At 43.7% G+C, this 24,042-nt stretch overlaps 1 protein-coding gene across 3 annotated transcripts in view; it reads right to left on the bottom strand.

Moving 5' to 3' along the window:
- HTR2A (5-hydroxytryptamine receptor 2A) overlaps positions 1-24,042 on the bottom strand; it is a 197,535-nt gene that overhangs the window by 122,493 nt on the left and 51,000 nt on the right. For 2 of the 3 annotated variants that reach the window (XM_068265209.1, XM_068265211.1), the window contains exons 2-3: positions 19,542-19,570; positions 19,373-19,452 (exon numbers count right to left, since the gene is read on the bottom strand). The gene's annotated coding sequence lies outside the window, so the exon portion shown is untranslated. The remainder of the gene's footprint in view (positions 1-19,372; positions 19,453-19,541; positions 19,571-24,042) is intronic. The other variant, XM_068265210.1, reaches the window with a different exon arrangement.

The raw sequence follows: 24,042 nt of genomic DNA, 5'->3' as shown, positions 1-24,042 counted from the left end.
CAGCCACCTCCTACCCCACAGACACAGCCATTATCCTGCTGATCCACAGCCACCTCCTACCCCACAGCCACAGCCATTATCCTGCTGGTCCACACAGCCACCTCCTACCCCACAGACACAGCCATTATCCTGCTGATCCACAGCCACCTCCTACCCCACAGCCACAGCCATTATCCTGCTGGTCCACACAGCCAGCTTCTACCACACAGACACAGCCATTATCCTGCTGGTCCACAGCCACCTCCTATCCCACATACACAGCCATTACCCTGCTGGTCCACAGCCACCTCCTACCCCACAGACACAGCCATTGTCCTCCTGGCCCACAGCCACCACCTACCCCACAGACTCAGCCATTATCCCCCTGCCAACATCCATCTCCTACCCTACAGACACAGCCATTATCCTCCTAGCCCACAGCCACCTCCTACCCCACAGACACAGCCATTATCCTCCTGGCCCACAGCCACCTCCTACCCCACAGACACAGCCATTATCCTGCTGGTCCACAGCCACCTCCTACCCCACAGACACAGCCAATATCCTCCTGGTCCACAGCCACCTCCTATCCCACATACACAGTCATTATCCTCCTGCCAACATACACCTACCCCATAGACACAGCCATTATACTCCTAGCCCACAGCCACCTCCTACCCCACAGACACAGCCATTATCCTGCTGGTCCACAGCCACCTCCTACCCCACAGACACAGCCATTATCCTCCTGGCCCACAGCCACCTCCTACCCCACAGACACAGCCATTATCCTGCTGGTCCACAGCCACCTCCTACCCCACAAACACAGCCATTATCCTCCTGGCCCACAGCCACCTCCTATCCCACATACACAACCATTATCCCCCTGCCAACATACACCTACCCCATAGACACAGCCATTATCCTCCTAGCCCACAGCCACCTCCTACCCCACAGACACAGCCATTATCCTGCTGGTCCACAGCCACCTCCTACCCCACAGGCACAGCCATTATCCTCCTGGCCCACAGCCACCTCCTACCCCACAGACACAGCCATTATCCTGCTGGTCCACAGCCACCTCCTACCCCACAAACACAGCCATTATCCTCCTGGCCCACAGCCACCTCCTATCCCACTTACACAGCCATTAACCTGCTGGTCCACAGCCACCTCCTACCCCACAGACACAGCCATTATCCTCCTGGCCCACAGCCACCACCTACCCCACAGACTCAGCCATTATCCTCCTGCCAACATCCATCTCCTACCCTACAGACACAGCCATTATCCTCCTGCCAACATACACCTACCTCATAGACACAGCCATTATCCTCCTGGCCCACAGCCACCACCTACCCCACAGACTCAGCCATTATCCCTCTGCCAACATCCATCTCCTACCCTACAGACAAAGCCATTATCCTCCTGCCAACATACACCTACCCCATAGACACAGTCATTATCCGCCTGGTCCACAGCCATCTCCTACCCTACAGTTATCCTCCTGGCTTACAGTTACCTCCTACTCTACAGACAGCTGTAATCCTTTTGACACACAGCCAACTCCTTCCCTACACACAACTATTATCCTCTTGACCCACAGTTGCCTCCTACCCTACACACTCTGCCATTATCCTGACTGACAACTACCTCCTACCCTACACACACAGCCATTATCCTGACCCACCGCCCCTTCCTACTCTACAGACAGCTATCCACCTGGCCCACAGCCAACCCCTACCTTACAGAAACAGCTGTCTTTTAGCCAATATCTTCATGGCCAACAGCAAATTCCTAGTCCATAGTCACAGCCATAGCCATCCTTTAACATAGCCACAGACAATATATTCCTTGCTCACAGCCATTGTCCTTCTGGCCCACAGTCATCTCTTAGCCCATATACAGTAAAGAGCTATTATACTCCGGGTCCACAGCCACCACTTAGGCCATATCCAGAACCCATTATTTTCATGGTCACTTCCTAGGCTACAGCCACAGCTATCATTCTCCTGACTTCTTGCACTAATCTAGTACAGGTTGCATCTAGTGATAAAGAGGCAGTCAACCTGCAGGATAGTATAAAGAATGTATTAAATAGTATAGGATGGAGAATGCAACATCCCTTAAACAGGCAACCTGTAGCTAAAGTTGTTAGTGAATGTCTAATTGTTTTAACGATGAAATGTTTTACATTTAATTATTGTTATCTTATTTTAAAATGTTTGGAATTATCTATCCTACAGAGTTGTCTTCAGCATATTTGTATTTTAAGATTTTGTTCTTAGAGAATTGCGTGTTGTTTAGGGGTGTAAGCTGAACAAATATCACCATAAAGAACATTTTTACCATTTTTGCAGACCTGCTCTTTTCCAGAATTCTTGTATGACGTTCTGCTTGACATTTTCTTTCATTTTTCAATTCTGTGCTAAATGCCAATCTCATTCAAATCCAATGTTTGCATTCCTTGTAACTGTATAATTGTTAACAGCTTGCTGGGGTTATCCTCACACAACACATGCAGGAATAAAGCGTGCAGTTCATCCCTTCTCTAAAAGTATTATGAAAATGACACTCACACGGCCTAATGTGTCAAAGTTACAGAAATCTATGATTTGGGGAAAAAAAAAATAGTGTGGACTTACTTCACAAAAACTGGCTGAACTGCAAGATAAGGAATACTGTATACTGAACAGGAATATATAATGTTATTATGTTCTTTGCAATGGCTGCATAGATTGCCAGTTAACCACTTTACCCCCCCAGTGCTAAATTTCTCCGTCCCTCTGCGCACTGCTTCACCCCCAGGGACGGAGAAAGGCGCACTTGTTTGTTTACTGGCTGGGAGTGGGCGGGGACCTCGCGCGCACACTCCAGCCAGCCAGCACAGCAGGTGACTAATTGGATGTTAGGAACAAGCGTTCCTAAATCCAATTAGACGCGCCGATTGCGGACACAATGGGAGACTGCTTCAAACAGAAGCAGTCTCCATTGATAACAATTAAATGTAAACAAATGTGCAGCGCGCGATCGCGCGCCCCCGCGACCCGCGCGCGCGCGCACACACCCCCGCTCTGCAGTGCAATGATTGGTTATGGGGACCCCAGTCCCCAATAACCAATCATATCACTGAAAACAATCAATGGAAGCAGCGCTGCAAGGCACAAATAGCGCTGGTGCTTCAGGGGTAAAACCCCTCCGTTGTGAAGTGGTTGAATAGCCATCAATGCTACTACTTGTTAATGAAAACACCCACAGCATAAACATGTTCTGTGACAAAAATGCAAAAAAGTCAGCGAAGTGTTTATTAACCACTTCAGGCCCACAGTGCTAAACCCCCCTAAAGACCAGGCTATTTTTTGCTAAAAGGGCCACTGCAAGGCTTTAAGGCCAAGCTGCAGGGCCGCACAACACAGCACACGAGTGATCCCCCTCCCTTTTCCCCCCACCAACCTAGCTCTCTGTTGTTGGGGTCTGATCGCCCCCCAGTTGTTTATTATTTTTAAAATAAATACATATGTTGTCATATTCTGTAAAAAAAAAAACAATTTCTCCTGCCTCCTCCAGCCAGCCTATCACAGCAATTGGCTGTGATAGGCTTCAGCCTATCATTGCAGATCACTCTTTTGTGCCCCAGGGGGACAGCCGTGTCACACGGCTGTCCCCAGTACAGCGCTGCTGCCGATCGCAGCGCTGTACAGTCTCCCGAACAGCAATAGCTGCTCGGAGACTGAAGAGGGGGCGGAGCTCTGCACCCCAAGAGGGAGATGTGCGTGCATCCTGTGCGCGATCTCCTTCAGTAGCCGGCTCCAGGATCTGAGGCCAGTTGGTGTGGAGCGGTCTTAGAGTAGTTAAACATCCCTGCAAGCTCAGAAAGGGGGGGATTTATTTTTAAAATATGGTTTTATAAAGTGCCCCCCCCCCCTCCTGGGCCTTATTAACTCCTGGGCTTCTATGCAAGATGGGATTGGGCAGAAAGGTGGAGCCTAAAAGCAGGAGCAATACCCATTTACTTGGGCAGGGTAGCTATTTGGTCGAACTCTTATAAACCCCCCTGTCCTAAACTTTGGCATGAAAGTGCTTTTCACAAGGCATTTGTTTTCACCTCCTTTTATCCCTGGCAGAGTGTACCCCAGTGTTAAAGGACAATTGAAGTGAGAAGAATATGAAGGCTGCCATATGTATTTCCTTTTACAAAATACCAGTTGCCTGGCAGCCCTGCTGTTGGCTACAGGCAGAATGGATGTAGTTTGTCTAGGCTGAAAAAGAAACGTGGCATTAAATACCATCTACCTCATACCTGTGTAAGCTATTGCCACCCTGCTGGCATTGCATTTGCATGGCATGTCCAAGTTGGAGAAATCGAAAACACATGGTGTTTGTTAAACTATAGTTTTGTTTTAACTCGTTGGGCATAATTGCCTTCATATATTATTTTGTAACTTCAGCTGCTGTAGCTTGGTTTAAAGTAAACCTAAGACTAGGTTTGGGGGGCATTATACATACCTGGGGCTTCCTCCAGCCCCCTCCCATCCTCCTCCTCCTGGATAAGCTGTGTGCATGCTGACAAAAATCCAGTGCACTCCCTCCTTCCCCTGTCTGTATTATCGGTCAGCACAGATTATGCTGGTGTATGTGCATGGTGCGCGTGGATACATTGCGTTAGCTCCCTTGTGCGATTGGTATGATGCGCTATCTGTCCCAGGAGAGGACGCCAGGATGTGTGTTCCTAATCCCCAGATAGGTTTGATGCAATGAATGTTTGCAAGTCTGCACTATGCATGTTATAGGGCTAGAGTTAGGACACCTATGGGTACTTCTGCGCAGTGTAGGTCTCTAAGCAAGAGAATGCATTCCTTTGTGAACTAAGACCCCACCCCGGCTTTTAACTTAGCTGTAGGGATAACAATGGTGCGTGGATGAGTGAATCTGTGAATGCATTTGTTTGAATATTTGCATGCGAGTGTGCAAAGGGTTAATTTGTTTTTTACAACTTGAGACAACTTTGTACAATGAGACTAACAGAGTTACTGCCATGACCTGAGAAGACCGAGTAATCACAGGTATGTCTGTGTTATACTGTATGTTAATGTACTATATAGGGTTTGATAAATAATACTCTGGTAAAATTGTTGTGCGCAAATAGTGTATTTTAGAAATGTAACTTGCATTGCACACATAGTTCAATTTACGTAATGCACACGTGGCGTGTTAGTCATATAACACACATTTCGTAAATAGCATTAAATACATGAATTTTATATATAGTGCAAGTTGCGATGTGTGTGCATGCAGGGCCGGATTTAGGCCTAGGCCACCTAGGCCATGGCCTAGGGCACCACAGGAGCAAGGGCACCAAAGAAGCTGACTACTCTGATGCAGCATTTGCAAGCTTGCAAATGCTGCAATGCAGGGAGATCAGGTGGGCTTCTGACTACGAGTACTCTGCTGCCAGCTATCTGTGCAGTGGCCGCCATGCTCTCTGTGCACATTGGCATTGTGGCGGGCGGCTACGGACTTTGGCAGCATTGGAGATGGAGAGGAAGAGGAAGATTCTACACTGGAGATAAGCAGAGAAATGAGTGACACTGATGGCTGCTGCGGTGTTGAGGCAAGCTGTACTGAAAGGGGGGGGGGGGGGGGAAAGGAAGGGATTCAGGGAGTAATCTGGCTATCTATACTGGAGGGGGAGGAGAAGGGGTCATCAGGCTACTTATACTAAAGGGAAAGAGGGGTGGATCATCTGGCTACCTATTCTGGAGGGGGGGTCATCTGGCTACCTATACTGGAGGGAAGAGTCATCTTGCTACCTATACTGAAAGGGGGCGGCTGATGACATTGGCCTTGGGCGGTAAAAAGTACAAATCCGGCCCTGTGTGCATGACATTGATGACAACCACTAGTAAAATTTCCATGCACTCTTTGCACACAGCAACTTTACCAGGGTTTTGTAAATCTACTCCACAGAGCGGATTTGAGGACAATTCTGTTTTTTTCTGAGAAAGTAGAGATATCCTTGTGTTGCCAACTCATTAATTACTGACAGATTTAAGTTATACAGGTTTTTATACAGGAGATCATCTCGATTTTTTTTGTAAGGCTTCACGAAAGGCAATATCAAGTTCATTCTAGGGATAACTTCTACTGTGAAGTCGCTTCTTCAAAGCAGTTCCTTGAGCTACAAAGTCCTCCAATTCTGAATTGTTTCTCCTTAGGCGGAGGAATTTGCCATAAGGCAATGCTTTAGTAACATGATCAGGGTGGAAGCTATCCCTTCGCAATAGTGAATTGGTAGCCGTGGGTTTGCGGTGTCCCCTTGCCACTAGGCGAGAACCGCAAACCCGCAGCTCCAAATCAAGGAAGGCAATTTTGTCGGGGCCTATTTCAAACGTGAAGGCCATATTGACCTCGTTTAGATTGAGGTAATCTACAAATTGGGTAAATTTTAAGGGGGACCCAGACCAGAACACCAGGACGTTGTCCACATACCTGGACCATCTACTGATACAGCTTTTGTAGGGATTACGTCTGCTATAGACGCAATCCTCCTCCCAAGCTGCTAAGAATAAATTAGCGTATGTGCATGCGACCGGTGTTCTCATTGCGGTACACGAAACTTGCGTGTACCATACGCCGTCAAATTTAAACGCATTGTGGGTAAGAACAAAACGCAAACAGTCGCATATAAACGTTACGTGATCTTGGTCGGACCAAACCCGGTTTAAAAACCATTCGACCGCCTCTATGCCTGCATTGTGAGGTATGCGGCTATAGAGGCTTTCAATGTCGATGGACATTAGTAAGTCACCTGGGGACCATTCATAATTCTCAATTCCTTGAAGGACCTCTAGAGTGTCAGACATATGTGAAGGCACTAATTGTAAAAGAGGTCTCAGGAGATGGTCCAGGTAACGAGAAAGTCTCTCGGTGACGGAACCGACACCTGAGACAATCGGACGTCCTGGTGGTCTGGTCCGTGATTTGTGAATTTCGGGGAGACAGTACCACACTGGTTTTCGAGGAAATTCAGGAAGCAAATTAGTTGCTAAATTAGGGGTCAAAAAGCCCCTTTCAACCCCTTGCCTGAGGAGTCACCTCAATGCCCCTTGGTATTTGAAAGTAGGATCAAAACTGATTGATGCGTAGACTCGGGGGTCCCGCAGCTGCCGCATCGCCTCCTCCCTGTATTTGGTGGCCGACATGACAACTACGGAATCGCCCTTGTCCAATTTTTTTATTATTAAATCAGGACGATTTTTTAGCCATTTAAGAGCTCGAATTTCAGGCTTGGTAATATTTGGGGGCAACTTGGGATAGCAAAGTGCTTTCATTTCATTCTCTACTATGGTCTGGAAGTGATCCAGACTTGATCCAGTTTGTACCGTAAAGGGCTTGATAGATTTACAAGCCCTATACGGTTGTTTTAATTTAGGTAGGAGGATGGGCTGATTGAGAGGGGAGATGGGCTCAGGAACAGAGGTTAGGGAAGCAGGGATGGGCGGGGAAGGGGAAAGGGGAAGGGGTGGGTGGGATAGTTGGGAAGAAGGGGAAGGGGAAGAGGGGGTGGGATCGGTGGAAAAACAATCAGCCGTCATATTATCTAACTCCTCCTCAATTCTTGTTTCAAGTTCCATCTCATGTAGGATTGTTAAGATGTCCTGGTCTTCTTTTGACCATGTAAACTGGGTACTGAACCCCAAAGGGCTAATTTCATCGGCTTGGCTTTGAATACTTTTGCTGTTAAATGTCTGAGTCCCTTGCTTGTGAAACATTTGCTTTATAATCTCTTGTCGTATGTTCTTGTATAGGTCCACCTTAAATTGCGCAAAATTGAATTCCTGAACGAGTGAAAAATTGAGTCCCCTCTGAAGTAAGGGTATACATCCCTCTATCAGCTCCACATCTGAGAGGTTGATAACTTCCAAGTTTGGTGATATTTCCGTGATTACCGTCTCGGATAACGGCACCTGTTTTGGTCTCTCTATGTTACTCTTTTCCTTTTTGGCTTTCTTTTTGCCTCTTCCCCTCCTGACGCGCCTTCTTAAGGGGCCCCAGGTGTGTCTTTTGGTGGTCCCTTGGGAGTGGTAGGAACTTTCTGAACTGGCACTTCCTCGCCACTCGAATCTGAGTCGGTAGTCCAATACCCAGATGGTGGCTTACAGGGTGGAGTTTGCCCTCTAGGAAACGGTTTCCTTCTAAAAGTGGCTTGCCATGCGAAATATTTACCCAAAGCAAAGTCCTCTTTATCCCTAAGGAATTTTCGTAATTTTCTTTCTTTGATATTATTTTGCAAGGAAGTTAATTTTTTATCAATTTTCCCAACGGTTCCGGAAAACCTTTCAGGGTTCACCAGCGTTTTGTATTGCTGTTTAATCGTATCGATTTGCTTAGTAACATGGGCGTGTTCCTGTTGCGTTCTTTCTAGAACAATTCCTTGTAGTACTGCAGCATGAGTTAGATAAGCCTTCCGCCATTTTTCCACGAAAGCGGGGTCATCTTGATACTCAGATGGTTCCTCATATTTACGGAAACCGCTTGCAGAGATTTGATCATGTTTGTATTGCTTCAAAGTCTCCACTGTCCAGAACAACTTGACTTCCCTCTCGCATAGTCGGTCTAGTATGGTTTCTAATACCCGTGCACCCACCGCTTTGTTAGTTTTAGATGCTACTGACAGATTCTTAAAGAAATTTGTCAGATCCATCCTTCCTGAAGCGACTGTGTCGTCGTCTTCCTCAGTGATATCCTCCTGGATTTCTGCTTCCTCATCTATATCGATGGGATCCCCTCGGCTGGACATATTAGTGTGCTCAGGTGGTCAGTATAGACAGATCAGATCAAAGAGTGAAGGGTTGCCGGCACTACAGAGTCTCTAGCAGAGTCTCTTCCTCTTGCACCTGTTTGAATACACAAGATGTTTGCACATCACGATTTTTCTACAGATGATGATGTTTTGTACCTACCTTTTTGAATGTCACAATTTTTTGATATAACAATGGTGATTTTATTCACAATCAGAAACACCATTAAAACAGTCATTACTGCAGTGCCTGATTCAACTGTTTTTCTTTTTTGATGCTGATCCTATGTGTATGTTTTGCTTTTAGTCATGAGCACGCAGTATCTGTTATAATATCAAGGTGGCTTTTAGAACATCCATCCATCCATCCTTTTTCCCAGTAACACAGCTAGAGACTCTGTAGTGCCGGCAACCCTTCACTCTTTGATCTGATCCTGTCTTCAAAGGCCAAACATATTTTATTGTGTCCAATAGTGACTCAGTTTTCACATTTTTAAAATGTAAATGTTATTTATCTAAAGTTGGCTTCATTTTTATTCCAGAGACATTTGCAGTGTGTCAGTCAAGCAGGGCTTTGAAGTAATGTATCTTTCACAGAATATAAAACATAACCTTTCATTTTATATGTAGAAAGATCCAGTATAGCTGTGCTTGTGAAGGTTCAGAGCCAGGAAACTTTATTAGATAAATGTTACACCTTAACAATGAACGTGCTGCTGGGTATGCTTTCACTAGAAAAACATACACCATAGGGAGGTAATGGATATGTTTATGTATATTGGAGGTCAATATGAAGACCTGTCTAATGAACAACGTAAGTGATGAGGGAACATGAATGTGGATTTGAAGAGGAAGCCTTTTGACTATCATCACAAAAAAAGCATTGTGCATGAAGGAATAAATGAAATGTGGTTTTCTTGCTTATAATGGATCTCCGTAGCTATAATTAGTAGGATTCATACGACAGAGTGATTCATCAGAGAAATTAACTGTCACTGGCTGCATCAAGATAGAAATGTCTCTTCCTGTGTAGGATAAACTGACAGCTACCTCTTAAGGGTTTTGTTTTGCCTCACTCTGGAGATATATATATATATTTATTTTCCCCATCCTTATAATTCACTGAAATGAGTTATCTCTTGAAAACAAAGGACCACTATCATGAAAAACTGTAAAATTGAAAAAACATGTGTACACATGCATATATGAGGTATATTAAACAGTATGCAAATTTCAAAGCGCTTCAGCAATTGACCTCCTATATTACACCAGTTGGGTGTGCTATCACTTGGTTCAGCGACCACTTCACAGTAATTATATTATTAGTTTAAAGCGGTATAAAACTCTGACATAATATTTAACCACTTGAGGACCCACCCTTTACCCCCCCTTAAGGACCAGCGCTGTTTTAGGTGATCTGTGCTGGGTGGGCTGTACAGCCCCCAGCACAGATCAGGGTGCAGGCAGAGAGACCAGATCGCCCTCCTTTTTTCCCCACTAGGGGGATGATGTGCTGGGGGGGTCTGATCTCTCCTGCCTGATGGGTGTTGCGGGGGGGGGGCACCTCAAAGCCCCCCTCCGTGGCGACATTCTCCCCCTCCCTCTCCTATCTGTCTCCTCTGGGGATCGGGGCTGCACAGGACGCTATCCGTCCTGTGCAGCCAGTGACAGGCTGTCCCCTGTCACATGGCGGCGATCCCCGGCCGCTGATTGGCCGGGGATCGCCGATCTGCCTTACGGTGCTGCTGCGCAGCAGCGCCGTACAATGTAAACAAAGCGGATTATTTCCGCTTGTGTTTACATTTAGCCTGCGAGCTGCCATCGGCGGCCCGCAGGCTATTCACGAAGCCCCCCGCCGTGAATTGACAGGAAGCGAGCGCGAGCGGCTGCTTCCTGATTAATCAGCCTGCAGCTGGCGACGCAGTACTGCGTCGCTGGTCCTGCAGCTGCCACTTTGCCGACGCGCGGTATGAGTGCGCGGTCGGCAAGTGGTTAATAAAAACATGTTTTCCTATTTTTATATCTCATACAGTTATCATATTTGCTTTTGTGCATTAGTATTATTATTCATTTAGAAATTACAAGTTCCTAAAGTACAATTTTTTTTGCTCTGAGAGCTGACATTGCATTTTATTCATAACTGGTGTATTCATATTGTAATGTACCCAGAAATGCTTTCTAAGTATCTGTCTGTGTTCTGAAGTGTCTGAATTGCCAGAGAATGTTACATTCCTCACTTGACACAATTAAGTAAACACAAGATAATGTTATCTTCAGCTTCGGATGTGTCCAGCTTTCCCTGCAGGTAGCTTGTAACTCCTGTGTTTAACTAGTTGAATGCTGTTCTAGTAAAAAAAAATGGTGGTAGTATATAATATGCTGTAAATAATTTTTTAGAGCAAAGAATAAATGCTGGGTTTCAAACCACTTTAAGTACACATCCACATAAAAAGCAATTTCTGTATATATGCAATATGCCCAAAGAAGCTATGTCCAGCTTATATATTCAATCACTGTCCCCCACTGCAGGCTGCTTAGCAGATCTTCCATACATAGATATTAGAATCAAAAGGATCGATACCACCACACCATGTACACCCTTCAGGAAATAGACTCACCAAATTGTATTGACCACTGTTAGACTACCTTGATGCCTCAAGGGTCCGGGTGCCTTTTTGTCTCAAATCTCATTCACTTAAGTCCAAATCCGCCACATAACCTAAAAGTATTCTGATGTGGATACACACTGGGACAAACAATGGGACTGGAACACAGACCGTAAAAAAAGCCCCTCCTAAAATATAGCTTTTGATAAGTTTTATTAAAAATGTATTGGGCTACACAACCACCACCAAACATACAACGTGACGATGGGTGTAGATCCATAAACAGTTCAAATGGACCACAAACTGACACCTTGACAAATATATATCAGAGTGTCAGATGTATTTACATGATAGGGATATCAAAAAGTTAACCCCTTCGGAAAGCATCCAAATAATCTCAACGTAACAGAAATTACTTATAGTCCATATAAAAAAGGTGCATGAACTGATCTGAAACCCGCATTCAGGTGTACATACCGAGGTAATGGAGTCTGTAATAGTAACACCAAGAGGGATAAGCATCAATTCACCCCACTAACATACACATCACCCCTTTAAAATCAACATGTTTCAACATTAATATAATTTTTAGTCTTCATCAGGAAAATAAAAATGTGTAGTGCTCAACAGTGCATCATAACAGTGACATCGCGTACAGCCCAAGTCAGAGCCAACCTGATAATGGCTCACATATAAGTATATATAGAGGTACTCCACCCAAAAGTGATTAGTTAGTCACTCCCTTGTTAGTTCACACCTGGAATAGTTGTGATGCAATGGGGCACGACGGGGCAGGAATGGGAGGGGTTCAGAGAAGTAAACAAACATTATATGTGACTTCCTATCTACACAAATTATTCCCACATTCCTTTGAATATTAAACCGTGTATACACGCTGCCCTGAATGCTCCTCTCCATGCTATCACCGCTAACTTTCTGGTACGCCTAGCTAGAGGCAACGGGGAGAGCCCATATAAAAACTAAGTGTTTTTAACAGCATGGAGCATGTGAGTGCAATTTTAAAATAAAATTTTATGTTTTTTACTGGATTACGCTCTGATGGTTTTATTCATTAAAAGCGAAAAGTGCAAAAATGTAAAAAAACAAACAAACAATATTTTTATCACAAAAAAATTACCACGAACCTGGGAAAAAATAATATTTTTACCATAAAAATTCGCGAAAAGTGGGGAAATGCAAAAAATAAAAATTATTTTCAATGGCATTTTCACATGAAAATCAAATTTAACATTATTTTTGTGAAAATTCATGTGAAAAGAATATTGGCATTTTTGCTCATCACTGATTGATAGGAATTGGACCATTTCAATGTAACAAAAGACATCAACCATAAGATCTGAGCTGCTTTTTCACACAAATATTTGCTATAGTAAAAATGTTGTTTTTGCTGCAAAATTGACAATTTTGCCAAGCTCATCTCTGTTATGGATGCAAATTGCTTCCTATGTTGTATTCCTTTATCAAGAATTGGTAATACTGTCGCGTCCATTCACAATGACCAACCACCACTGGTTTTTAACTTAATTTTTATGACTGTTACAGGCAGGACACCCATAGACCTGAGATGGTGAAGAAATCATCCATGAAATTAAAGTAGTAACAGAGGAACATTAGCACTTAGTCCTCTGACCATAACTGGCTGGACATGGTTGCAGGAATATATTCCGGAACAGTTTTAGCATCTTTTTCCCACAAAGGGTAGTTTTTTTTGTGTGAAATTACTATGGGGTTATTTTAGACAGTTTAGATTCAAATGTTGTTTAACTAACACCTAGTTAATGCACACAGGCGTCTGTCATTTGAAACAACCTGTGCAGATAATTGTGGATAGCAGTTTAGGAATGATCGCTGTCCGGCTCCTAGCTGAGCAGTATGTACTGCTCTATGGACAGGATGGGGTAAAGCAACACATGGAAGCAGGCCATTCTGGTGTCCGGCGCACTAGTGCTACACTACCCGCCCTGTGCAAGAGTAATTCATGGATCTAGCTATCGCCAGACCCCAAGTTAAATCTCCCTTCAAGTTGCTACAACTCGGAGGGTGAATAGAATTTAACGCCACCGGGGATTTGAGCGGTAGTAGGGTGACCCATCACTCAGCTTACCCTGTGCCCAGCTCACCAGCTGCGGAATCATAGGTATGCAGACACATGTATAAGAACTTCCTTCAGGGGCCATCAACACTTATTGCATTGTATGCATGCAAGATTCTGCGTTTGTGGCAATTTTTATATGCAACATTTTTTTATATGCACTACAAATTTACTGTGATGAATATTATTTACATTAAAAATGACATTAACTTCCACATCACATAATTTTTCAAGCAAAATGCAACTTCTTGCATTCTCATTGACTTGCATTGAAACATGAATCGAACACGATAACAAGCAGACCTGCTGTCTGAATTTAAAAACAGAAAACATGCAAGTACAAAATCTCATATGAACACAAATAAAATGCAGTGCCATTGAAATATATTACATTTGGGGTAATCGTGTTTTAGGAAAAAGTGCAGCGTGAGCTCTGCTTTACAGTACCTGCACTGTACATAAAACATTGGGCAAGGGTGAAACTATTGTACAATAGGAAATATTGGCAGTGCTTCCAAATAAAAGCTGCACCCGTGTTGACCAGCTGCATAGATGTGCAGAGCCCACACACAGGCAGATTACACAACTTGCATTCAAAACAGATGCAGCAAAGGAGGACGTTGGCTTCAAGGGCAGCCTGTGCACAGATTGTTCAATACTAGACTCTTCTACAATGATGGCGTGCCCTCTCAGAAGGTAACAGTTAAAAACATAGTGGTTGTGGTAAAGTACAGAACCAAAATTGTTGTCTCAGTCCAAATATTTATGGACCTAACTGCATAAATCTATTTTCTGGTCTTGCATAAATTATCACAAAAGTGAATTGCTGTTCTTGTCTTCTGTCAAACATCATCCATGGCTAGATTCACTGCTCATTAAATATAACAGTTACTTCATGTACATGTATGTGGGTATAACGTTACGTAGACAAATAGACCAAATGAATCATTTTAATTATACCCCACTGATCCCAAAAAAATTCCACGGGCACACAATCAGGGGATGCGCATGACCAAGAGCCTCTATGTGCAACAGCTTGAGACTGAGTCACACACTTTATGAGGTTGAAAGCGGCATAGAGGATGGGACTGGGAGAACATCACGGGAGCTGATGGACTATAGAGAGATGGAAGAAGCCCCAGGTAAGTAAAAAATCCTTTTTTCCCCCAATCATCTCAGGTACAAGTTAAGTTATTCTTCATTTATGTTCCGATTATTTCTCATAGATTCCTTTACACAACCAATGCTAGTGATGTTCATTTTCCTATTCTATATTATGTACCTGATTTCCAGTTTCTGTATAATCTCACTTCTGTATTGCCTTACACAGTTTTGAAACAGTTCCAGCCCATGTTTGAATCAGATTTTTTTTTCTCTTTTGCAAAAGATGTTTAAATTTACTGGCCACGTTCCATCATCTCTCAAAATCCTGGCTGTAAAAACTGGACTTGCAAAAAATGTCTTCATTTACATATAGAGAAAACATTTCAATGATTCATACAATTGAGTGCCTTCTGTGTTAACCCTTTCCAATCAATTTTCATGATGACCTTTTCCCTGGTGTGCTGACTGAGGTGGTGGTGGTGGGGCGTGAGTGATCACGAAAAGGCTGCAGCCAATCTGGAGGGTTTCTATCTCCTCCTTCTAGAGGTGTCCAGCATCAGGGGATGGGGTGGGGCAAACCACTCCGCTGTAGCTCTGGCCGCTTCCACATGCGCCAGCGTAATTTTGTTATGGTGCTAGAGGGTATCCACATAGGGTAATGCCACGTCGGACTAGATCTGGCAATGGTGCCCCTAGTGACATGCTCAAATGTGCCCATGTAATATTTATATAGCGTGGCGTAGGATGGGGTCGGCATTGATCAAAATGTCGGACATAGACACTTTAATCTGAAGATTCGGCATTTATCTGGCAACAGCACCACCTAGTGGAAGTCATTTTTCCTGTCTCGGACTATATCCAACATTGGACCTGTGCAGGAAAACACCAAAGTTGGACAAAGTACAATATTGAATTAGAAGCGATAAAACTCAATAAGAGTTTTCATGTTGACTTCTTAGTGTGAATGGTTGCTCAGAGCCAATTTTATTTTTTTTTTCTTTTCCTCTTTGGGGTGGATTCACGTGCGATACGTAGTCGGCGTAAGTAACCGTGAATTTGCCACACACTGCCAATCTTACCAATGCCAAATTTGGCCCAATGACTCTGTGTATGTTGTGCTCACTTTTTATATAAAGGTTAAAAATTGGCATCATATACATACATACAGGTACAGTACCAGATGCGTGATGCATAGTAGAATCAAATATGGCAAGTAGTTTATATTTAATGAACGAATGCTGACTATTATAAATATTGGTTAGTAATACATTATAAATTGTAATGATACAGAGGCTCCCAGTCTATAAATAAGGTCTTTGAATAATATGCACACAGCTGGCCAACACATGTAGTAACATTCATTACATCTCTGTAGTGTAGTCACTTCCAGGATAATCCAATAGTCATTAATCATATTCACTGGTATTACTGGTTCCCCGGTATTAAAGAAAACCTGAGATAAAAGAAAGGGAAGGATTTATACTTACCTGGGGCTTCCTACAGCTACCTGTAGGCAGTGGGATCCCTCACCATATTCCCGGGTGCTCCGTTGTCCCACAATAATGGTCTTAGAAAACTGTGCATGTGCAGAATGCTACAAGAGCAGAATCGGGGGAAGTGCTCCAAGGACCATGCATGCGCAGTGGACTGTGACAGGACAATTTACCAAAGTTGACTGTGGGACAACAGAGTGGCCCTGGAAGGTGGCAAGGGAGCCTACGGCCGAAGGGGGTTGGAGGAAGCCCTAGGTAAGTATAAAACTTCTCTTGCTTTTATTTCAGGTACACTTTTAACGGAACCGCTATTGACGGCATTCTTCTAGGTGACTATGGTGTTGGTTCACTAAACTTCAGTAAAACTGTAATGTCCACATTCTTCTCCTTCCATGGCGAAAATGAAATAGGCAAATCATTTTAGCATGAAAGTAATCAAAAATCGATTAAAAACGTGTAAATCCATACAGAAGAAAATGATGAACAAATGAATGGTATAATATTTGGAACGAGTCAGCAAGTATGAGTGAGCACAAATTACTTTTTACTACCTTCAAATATACTGATTATTTCTACTAGAGCTCAGTTTCTTAAATCTATCCGTAATTCCCATCAAACACTGCATGGATAATGGGAATACACACACAGAAGGGCTGTAGATTTCTAGGATTGTGGCTTGGACCTGCCTGATTACTTGAGACTTAACACACTTTTAATTATGATTGGCCAATCACTGACCAATTGTACCACCTCCATGCAGTATGAGTGCTGATCTACACAATCTGCACATAGTATTCAATATCTGTTGACCCTCATACTACATGGAGATGGTAAAATTGGTCAGTGAATGGCCAATCACATTTGAAAGAGTGCACAGCTTTTTGCTCAGATTCTGGGTGGGCCTGTGGCTACTGGCTTCTCCTGACCTGGATGCTGCAAACTGGCCGGGGATATAGCTGTGGCTAAAATGAAATTCTCTCTCTCTCCTTTTTTCTCTCTTTTTGTTTCTCGCTTTTTATGTTTTTCTCCCCCCCCCCCCCTTTTTCCCATAGCCATAATCACAACATAAAGAGACCCTGTAACAACTCGCCCTTCCCCCGGGGATACTTACCTCCAGAGGGGGAAGCCTCAGTGTCCCGATGAGGCTCTCCCGTCCTCTGCAGCTTGGGGGAATCTAGCGTTGGCTCCTCCGAAAGTTCCTCGACAAGGCTTGACAAGGGTGCACAGGCATGAGTAATATTTACCTCTCCACGATCTTGCGCAGGTGCACTAGCGGCTCTTCGTTCGGGTAAGGCGGAAATAGCCAAACCCATCGTATCCGCTCTACTGCGCGGGCGCAAAGGACTCGTGCCTGAGCAGTAGAGTAGATGCAATTGGGTTAGGCTATTTCTGCCTTAACCCGAACAGAGAGCCGCTAGTGCGCCTGCGCAGGATCGTAGTAGGTAAATATTTAGCTGTCTGCTGTCCGGGGGCTGCAGCACTGGATTGCTGGGACACTGAAGGATGGGGGAAGCCTTGTTAGGATCCAGAGGCTTCCCTCTTCCGAGGTAAGTATCCCCCAGAGGGGTTTTTTTCATTACAGATTTTCTTTAAAGTGTACCTGAGATTAAAGAATAGGCTATATTTATACTCACCTGGGCCTTCTTCTAGGCCAATGAGGTCTGTGGGGTCCCTTGCCATACTCTGCCGCTGCTCTGTTCTGGGCTGGCAGTCGTGCTGGCAGAGCAACAGGCGGTATGCATGCGGCCCGAGCCATGCATGCGCTGAAGAGCATGGCTGGCCTGATAAACGGGCCAGATATTGGCAGAACGGAGTGGCTGGAGAGGATGGCGAGGGACTCCACAGACCTCATAGGGCTGGAGGAAGCCCCAGGTAAGTATAAATACAGCCTATTCTTTCATCTCAGGTTACCTTTAAAATCGTATTATATGGCACAATTGTGAATAAGTGACAAAGCCATTAGATAAGTCTGTATAGGTAAATAACATAGCATGATTAACATATATAACACATCAAACAAATCAAAGGACTTCCCAAGATACAATAGGCCAAATGCAATAAACAGCAGAGGCGTTACTGCAGCAATGCCTGCATTGCTATGGTAACATGTGGTGCTCTACAGCTGGTGGTAATGGTAAAAAAAAAAAATGGAAGTTTATTGCATCTGGTCCCTTTTTAAGTACCTAGCTTGTAATATACAGTATCTAGCATTAGGATAGAGGAACACTTGTACATATAATGTGGCAGTGTCCGGTGGTGAAATCATAGTGGCAAAAAGTGATTCAATTGATGGTAAAAATATGCAAGGAATAACTAAATGCAGAGCCTCTAACAAACTTACAATGCTGCACTAACAAATACAGGAAATCCTTAGTGTCACACATGTTAAATGCTGCAAAAAATATAATCCCAGGAAGATGGAGGGTCAGCCGCCCACAGTGAGAGTGAGAATGGTGTGCGAGAGTAAATGGTACATACTCTAAAGCAGGGGTAGGGAACCTATGGCTAGGGAGCCAGATGTGGCTCTTTTGATGGCTACATCTGGCTCATAGACAAATCAGTAGAGGTTGATTCACTAAGCTACAATGCACAAACAGCACCGCTTAGTGTGGCAGCGCAAGTAAAATTTTCTAAGTAGGCACACTACTGCTGTAGAATGCACTACTAACTTACTCACGCTCCCCCCAAAACTAAAAGCTGCTCCAATTGTCCCACTCCGGATCCTGTCAGGTCCAGTGACTTTGTAGGACAAGAACCCTACACTTTGATTGGCTCAACGCTAACATATATATAGCAAATAATTTGCCAGGAAGGAAGGTAAGGAAAGGTAAACAGGGGTAGGGATATGGAGGGGAGGTGGTGGTTAGTAATATGGGGAACACTAGGAATGTTTGGAAAGGCTAGATAACTCCTGTAATATAAGTCGATTCTCTTTTTGTGTCCCTACCCCCCCACCCCCCACCCTTCCTCCGCTTTTCTTGGTCAGGATACTTATTTTTTACTGAAACTGGATCTTTTATAGGCTCGTCCACTTGTTCCAATATAAATGATTGCTGCTACAGCAAATAGCAACAATGGTTCATATAAAGTTAGGAAAAAAAATTAACAAGCATGACCGTGTGTGTCATAGTAAAACATAAAGAGTTTTTCTTATTCTGGCATGGATAGTTAACCCCTACCGAGCTTATCAACTCCCTTGTGCCACCGACATTTTGCCTTAAAAGAACCCGAGGTGAGAGTATGGAGCCTGCCATATTTATTTCCTTGTAAACAATACCTGTTGCCTGGCTGTCTTGCTGATCTTCAGGTCAGTTGTGTTTTTTTCTTTTTTTTTTTTGTGTAGAACAAGTTGTGTTACTGAAGTTGGTAAACAAGAAGATGGCATTATCTCATATCTCTTTAAATAATCAAAATACATACTGTAATATGTTAGCAGTGTTACTTACATGATGCTTGTAGATTTATTTCTTTTGTCCTAAAATATTGAAACAGTACAGTTATCCTTTAACCTCAAGTTTGATCAGTAAAAAACAACAAACAAAAAAACTAACTTCTTTGTATTGTAGCAAAACCTTTGGTGAAATAAATGCTGAGACAATGTGACATTTTAAGTCCTGATATAAATAATTAAGTGCAGCCTAACATTTTACTAATTAGGTAAATCACCCACCACTGATGTGGCATCTGACTTGTCACCTTGAGGCAAACAGAATTTTATAGAATATTCAATGAATGATGGAACGGACTGCCAGATGTCACTCACAATAAATTCTCTCAGAACTGATTGAGACATTTAAAAACACACATCAAAGTCAATACTAAACTTTGTAAAAATACAAACATTGCAAGTAAAGATGAGCTAACTGATTCTAAAATCTCATATTTAATGCATGTTGGATCCAGATTTATAGATTGACACAAGGGAGATATAAATTAACTAACTTCAAAGTGAAGCTAAATGCTGAAACCAAAAAAATAAAATGTAAGCCAAGATGAGTAAGTTAATGGCTATAAATCATCACAATTATAAGTCTTCTGTATTCCTGTACAAAGCCTTAAAGGGAACCTAAACTGAGAAGGATATGAATTTTTCCTTTTAAAATAATACCAGTTCCCTGACTCTCCTGCTGATCCTGTGTCTCTAATACTATTAGCCACAGCCCCTCAACAAGCATGCAGATCAGGTGCTCTGACTGAAGTCAGACTGGATTAGCTGCATGCTTGTTTCAGGTCTTTGATTCAACCACTGCTGCAGTGAAAGAGATCAGCAGGACTGCCAGGCAACTGGTATGATTTAAAAGGAAACATCCATATCCCTCTCAGTTTAGGTTCCCTTTAAGTGCAAAGCTTCTAGGGATTGATTCACCAACTGCCAGTAACATTGCCATTTGCAAAGAGGTCATGGCAGTTTTACTGGTGTCCATGCAAGTATAGAAGTGAACGTTGCATAAATACAACAAAACAAATTTGAATACCATGCAAAGGCATAACATGCATTTGTGACGAATACTCTCCATTTGTCTATAAGTCATTTGTCCACAATCAGCACATATCCCAGAGTTCCCCTTTAACATAAGTTTAAACAATACCAGAAATTATATTGCAAGCCCTTCCAGATAATGTGGCTTGTTTACCAAACTCCCTTCACAGGAGAAGCCATAAACTCATAAATGACCTTGGTCAGTCTCTTGGCAGTTTAAATATGTGGATCAGAGAACTGAGATTAAAGCCATTAGCCTGGATACAGCTATAAACATGCCCTCCTAGTTGAACCCTTACCAACCTTTCCTCCATACATAACACAAAAGGTAGCCACTAATGACTCAATCTGTTTCATCCAATTTTACCAAATCTATGTAGTAGAAGGGTAAACTGAGTGAATACATTGAATGGATAATTTAGGCAGTCCCTTATATTACATAGAAATGGTGAGAGTGGATGAAAAAGATTGGATCATTAGTGGCTACCATAAGCCTCATCTCTCCAGGCAGAATATGACAGTATTACACTTTCCATGGTCAACACTACACCACAAAATGTAACCTTGTCAGAGATCAGAATCAGAATCAGAATTTCAGAATCAGAATCAGAATCAGAATTGACTTTATTCGCCAAGTACGACAGTTGTCGTGCCCGGAATTGGTTGTGGTACACATGGAATAGGCATTTCTTTACATGACAGACAGAACAAGAACAGACAGATGAGAAGAGGAAACCCCTATGTACTCTATAACCTGTTATGGCAAGCTTTTATTTGCTCGTCTACCTCTGTCTTACTCTTTACCTTTCTTACGTACCATATAAGCGCTTTGAGTCAGACAGGAGAAAAGGGCTATACAAATACTGCAATTATTATAGTGGACCTCCAGCGTAAATTAACCAGTTTACCACTAAGGAGTTTTTCTCCTTATGGTCCAGAGCAATTTTCATTTTCCATTAATTTGCCAATAAATGTATCACTACTTATCACATGGAAATAATTTATATCTTGTTTTTATTTTTTGTCACCAACTAGGCTTTCTTTGGGAGGTCCTTTTTTCAGTTTTCGGCCATTATAGTTTTAAAAATATAATGTGCTACTGTGGATAAAATCCACACATTTTATTTGCCCATTTGTCCCGGTTATTACAGCATTTAAATTATCTCTCAAGTACAATATATGTCGACAATATTTTTCAGCTTTGCTTTCGTTTACACATAAAACTAATATCAAATATTTTTTTTAAATGTCACTTTCTTTTATAATTATAAGTGGTTTTTTTTTTGTAACTTGGGAAGGGGGGAGGGGTTAATTAATGGGAGATTGTAGTTAATTTATGTATGTAGGTATAATTTTACTATTTGGCCACTTTATATTACTGGTACTGTGAACAGTAAACAGGAAATAGTGTATGGTTTTACTTTCAAGCAAACACAGAACATTTATATCGCGCTTTTCTCCTGGCGGACTCAAAGCGCCACAGCTGCAGCCACTAGGACGTGCTCTATACGCAGTCATAGTGTTAGGGAGACTTGCCCAAGGTCTCCTACTAAATAGGTGCTGGCTTACTGAACAGGCAGAGCCGAGAATCGAACCCAGGTTGCCTGTATCAGAGGCAGAGCCCTTAACCATTGCATTACCCAACCACCACTTTCTCAATGACCACCGGCATCTTAATGATGCTGGAGATCATTGAACAGAGGCACTTTGATCAGTGAATGGGAACATGTGTTCCTGTGACGTACCTCCAGAGTAGGATACCGTTGAGCTGAGAGCAGCTACCCTTGCAACTAGTCAACTGTTCACCCTGGAGTTGAAACAGGGATTCCCAGTAGACAAGGGGCAGGAGTGCTCGCGACACTGATGGCGTGGCGCCGAAACGCGTGACCAAGTTAGCGACGTGGCACTCCCGCGGACCAAGTCGGGTGGTGCAATGACTTGGTGATCCGAGGAACCTGTAAGTGAGGCAAGCAGAGAGGTTAGTTCCACCGGCGAAGGTCGGCAACAAGACAGGTCTTTGGACAGGCAGAGGGTCGGCAACAGGACAGGTTCTCAGACAAGCAGTGGTCGGCAACAGAGCGGGTAGTCGTACGGAGCAATAGTCGGCAACGGAGCGGGCAGTCAGACAAGCCAGGATCAGCATCCAAGAGGTTAACGGGCAGAACAAAGTTCACACACAGGAGTACACACAACAAGCTGCAATACTACAGCACTGGTTGCTTGCACTCTCCAGACTGAAATAGGCCGTTTGGCGCGAATGGCATGACGCATCACGCACGCACGCAAGCGTGCCCGCGCGCATGCGCAACGCGCCCGCAACCCGGAAATGCACATAACAGACCCCTAATGCGCACGCGCGTGCCGCGCTACGTCGACAGCCTTCGCCGCCAACGCTTGCGCCGCGCCACGCAACGCACATAGGCACTGAACGCCAGACCCCCATTCCTGGGACCCCGACGACCCCCGCCAGGATGTCTGCCGGCATTCGTGTGTACCAGCCGCCACGTCTGGACAGGTAACTGACCGTGACAATGCCCCCCCCCCCCAAGGAGCATCCTCCGGATGCCAACCGTAATTGGTTTACCCGGGAACTTGGCATAAAATTCCTTCAACAGTTCAGGTGCATGCATATTGAAAGCTGGTTCCCAGGTATTCTCTTCTGGGCCATAGCCCTTCCATTTTACCAAGAACTGTAAACGACTACCCCTCTTCCTTGAATCCAAGACTTGTTCCACCTCAAACTCCTCTTCACCATCCACCAGCACAGGAGGTGGAGGTGGAATGATTCGGTCAGAAAAGGGATCTTCCTCCACAGGTTTCAGTAAGGCTACATGAAAAACAGGATGAATTTTTAGATTCTGGGGTAACTCCAGTTCATAGGCCACCTGGCTGATCTTCTTTTTTACAGGAAATGGTCCAACGAACTTAGGCCCCAATTTTTTGGAAGGACATGACAATTTCAGGTTTGTCGTAGATAACCAGACTAGGTCTCCTATCTTGAAATCCATATTACCCCTCCTGTGACAATCCGCCTTCTTCTTGAATGATTCCTGGGCGGCTGACATGGTTTGTTGTAATAACTTATTGTTATCAGAGAAAAATTCAATTAATTCAGTAGCAGCAGGTACGGATGATTCTGATATGAGATTTGGCAAGAAAGACGGATGATAGCCATAATTGGCAAAGAATGGCGTCTGTTGAGTAGATGAATGAACCGAGTTATTGTATGCGAATTCAGCCAGCGGAAGAAGATGAACCCAGTTATCTTGAGAGCAGGTAGAAAAACATCTAAGGTACTGTTCAAGAGTCTGGTTGGTACGCTCGGTTTGCCCATTAGATTGTGGGTGATATGCAGAAGAAAAGTGCAGTTGGATGATCAGTAACTTACACAGGGCTCTCCAAAACTGTGAGGTGAATTGTGTACCCCTGTCTGAAATGATGTCTCCAGGAATCCCGTGTAGACGAAT

The sequence above is a fragment of the Hyperolius riggenbachi genome, chromosome 2, assembly GCF_040937935.1.
Source record: "Hyperolius riggenbachi isolate aHypRig1 chromosome 2, aHypRig1.pri, whole genome shotgun sequence".
NCBI classification, from domain to species: Eukaryota; Metazoa; Chordata; class Amphibia; order Anura; family Hyperoliidae; genus Hyperolius; species Hyperolius riggenbachi.
This window is presented reverse-complemented; position numbering and strand designations above follow the sequence as displayed.